Raw genomic sequence first — 3824 nt, forward strand, 5'->3', positions numbered from 1 at the left:
TTAAGCCCTTTCTAGGTTCCGAGGTCGTCGTCAGATACGATGTAAACCCTCACATCTTCCAGGCAACTTGTGTGACCGTGTCACGCGAATATAAGTCCTAAGTAAATAAAATTGGCAGGATGAAACATTTTTAATAATTTCTTCTTAAAGCTGAAGCCAAACCATAGGATAGACTGGGAACCTACTGAGGTTCGCCTCAGGATCTGTGGCTTCCCCTAGTTTCTCTTCATTTGGATTCCTTAATAATGTTTCAGATTCAAGTTTTTCCCCTTTCACATATATTCGTCCGATTTCGTTGAAAAGTCATATCCTTTTGACCTCTTTGAAGATGATATCCCCTGATTTTTATCGAGAGTCTTCTTAGGAGACTTCGGTCATTTAAGATGTAATTAACTATAGGGGTTTGCCCTTATAAGGAGCTTTTCCGAACCCAGCCTAAAATAAACCCTATTTAATTCTTTATATTACATAGGGGAACTTGTCGGCAAATAAAACGGTTTCGCAGACCAAACGGATGTCATATATTTTTTATTTTATTTGATTGAGTCTCATCTTCAAGTCTTGGAACATAATAGAAAAAAATCACATTATATATATATATATATATATATATGCACGTAAATTAAAACGTTCTTCCGAAGCGGGCGACGGGATTTCGATTTCGGCTGCCGACAGCTTCTTACGGGCGACCCCCCAAACTTTCTTTTAACTTTCTTTTAGTGCCGACAGTGTTTTGTATTTAGAAAGACGTGCTTTATTTTCTCTGCAATGTTTTTATCCAATTTGATATGAAGCTAACGGGCATAGCTCATAGCTAAGTCATTCACCTAAACTTCTCAAAAATCATTGTCATGCCTTCTTTAACTATGTTTCAATATTCAAACGAGCTTGCTAAGTTCGATATCTCCAAATATTTAGATTTCAAGTGACAAACATTGAGACCCACCAATTGTCTACATCAAACTAAAAAATCATTCTTTGAAGCTAAAAAAGTCCTTAAAAAGAACTGCAAGCACTATCAAAATATATGTAATATGTGACCCTAGATTTATGTTAAGAAGCTCTGTTTTATGTTTAGAAACTCATTTATGATTTTCATCTATAGACCCAATATTATGTCTCCGGTTAACTTTTTTAAGCACCAAAACTTCATATAAAGAAGTGATAGTCTACAATTCATCTTCAAGTTATCATTAATGTTTTTCATAAGGATATCTGAATATTTCTTAATTTTATCCTGTGTTTCATTTGCAATCCAAGAAGTTGCTTTTTGGCTCTATTAACACTTGAGTAGGAGTGTGCTCCATCTAATTTTCTCACTTCAAATATTTCGTAACTTGCACATAGTGACAGTCGTATGCTTCATAAATATCCTTCATGAATACATGTAGATATAACTTTTTGTTATCACTTGCTCTAATCTGTATTTCAAAATTATTGATAATAATTTGATGATGAATTACAAATTTATAATTCTTTGAGTAATTGAAGCACCTACGAACTGAAAGTGCTCCATCATTACAATTATTTCAAGTTTCATTGACGTCTTAAATTATTACAACAATCATAGCTCGGCCACTTTCATTTAACTAATTAATTATTTCCATTGTCTCAACTTCAATTATCATAAGCTTATAATTTTTATGAGATGTTTTATATATGTGACAGTAAAACTGAAATTTATGCCCTCTAAATCATAGGCAAATCCTGTTAATCTCCCCTGAAAAAAAAAATTAGGTCGTTTTGAAGCTTCACGGTTCTCTATTAGCCACAATCATATCTCATGTTCTCTTGATTCTTCACTTTAACTCAAATTTCTCCAAATTTAAATGCTACTAAAATATAATGTCTCAACTCTATCAAAAAAAGTCAGTGTAAATAAATATAAAAAAAAGTTTTTTTTTAAAAGTTTGCATAAGTATACTTATTTTTATATAAATTGTATGATAAAGAATAATGAGCTGGATTGATGGTGAATTTAGAGTTGGCGGTGGTGAATTTAGAGGTGGTGAAGTTTCATTTGAGATTAATAAAAAGAAAATAAATCAGTGTTCATAACTAATTAACGTCATTGAACTACGAAATATCCCAAAATTTATCATAGCTGAATGGAATATAAATACTAGTTATGAAGCTAAGTTGAGGGTAAAAAATAGTCCTCTTATAGATATTCCCTAGTCAAGTGCTCATTGTTCTAGTTCTACTCCCTTTTCTTTTTTAAAATCAAGGATTTAAATTTTAATATCGGCTAAGGAATCAAGGATATGAATGTAGGAAAAGAAAAACATATCATAGACATTTGACAAGCAATTGAAGAATAGATTTAACATGCATATTAAAAAGCAATTAAATAGTTAAGTTTTAATTTTATTTTGTTTTTGAACTGTTTTATTGTATATTCATGAAAACTTACCATCACAACAAAAAAGATAGAAACCCAAAAGGCTCTTTATTTATGAAAGATATGTGTGATAATGAGTAAAAATTTCAAAAAATAGATTAACATTAACCTTATTATTGGATAGGGATCTTATTAGTGGTGATGGTTGGGAGTCTTTTAATCTCTGAGATTGACAGTCATCAATGTGATGATCATCAGGTATAGATGACAATACCATGACCAATGAGATAGAAAGACCCATGGTATTAGATGAAATGAGATGACATGTGAGATGAAGATGATGTCCAAATAAGAAGCCAAGTTGAAACGGATGGGAATACCTCAACCTTCATGCTTGAGAGTCATCATTGTGATGATGAAGAGGATTCGATGAGGAGGGTTCCATGCCTAACTGTAGAGTAACAACTAGGAGCTCACATGGGAGCGAGGGAGGAAGCGAGTGCTTGGTGGAATCGAGGGGGAAAATGGGAAGTCTGTCTCAAAGAAGCGAAATATCTATGGGATAGTCAGGTATAACGATGAGGTGCTCTCATCACCAATTGTTTAGAAATTGGTTTCAGAGTGGCAGATTAGGACTGTTAGGAAGTTTTGAGTGGTAAATAGATAAAATATATGTTTAAGATGTTAGATTTGAAAATACATCAGTTTTGGGTGGTATGTGTGTAAATCCCTCTAAAAAAATTAGAACAAAATTAATAACAACTCAATAAAGGGGCATTTTCATCCATGCTTTAAAAATATCTTTTTCCATCACATTTCTTGAAAATTTGGTAAGAAAATAATAAATGAAGGATAACTCATAGAAATCAAAGTGTTAATAAATCACTGAGGAGAAAAGAAACCGTAGTGTTCTATTAGTAGGAACCCTTTGAAGCTGTAAAAAAGTTATTTAGTAAGAAAAAAAATCTTAAAATTTCATCGAAGCTCCATATTTCATGCATTTTGTGGAATGAGAGCTTGGAATGGTAGGAGAAGATGAGGGTGAGAGCTACATGAGGGCTTAGGACAAGCCGAGGATTTTGAAAGATGAACAAGTAGTTACTGCTTTGATGATCTGAATGTACACACTATGGAGTGATAACTCTAAATGATAAAATGGCCAACATTTTTGCTCGTTGATTAAAACTTGCATACCAGATTGGAGAATTTGCTAAAAGCTGAAATGGGTTATTGCAGTGAGAAGATTGGCATTTCTTCAGTTGGGGGAATATATACTTGGACATCCTGGTTGTGTGAGAATTTACAATGTTCTTGGCTGATTATTGGAGTATTCATACAACAAATTTAGGAACTTGCTTTACAATTATGAATAGATCTTGGGAACAATATTTTCTTATTTCTTAAAGATACCAACTAGTGGCTTTTAGCCTACAGAAATTCCATCTCACTTGACAAAAGACTGTTTTTTTTTTGTGGGGGGGGG

At 32.8% G+C, this 3824-nt stretch overlaps 1 protein-coding gene across 2 annotated transcripts in view; it reads left to right on the forward strand.

Annotated features, from left to right (window-relative positions):
- Positions 1–3824, forward strand: part of LOC110029015 (probable protein phosphatase 2C 9) — a 21034-nt gene that overhangs the window by 11880 nt on the left and 5330 nt on the right. The gene's annotated exons all lie outside the window — the stretch shown is intronic.

The sequence above is a fragment of the Phalaenopsis equestris genome, unplaced genomic scaffold (assembly GCF_001263595.1).
Source record: "Phalaenopsis equestris unplaced genomic scaffold, ASM126359v1 Scaffold000540, whole genome shotgun sequence".
NCBI classification, from domain to species: Eukaryota; Viridiplantae; Streptophyta; class Magnoliopsida; order Asparagales; family Orchidaceae; genus Phalaenopsis; species Phalaenopsis equestris.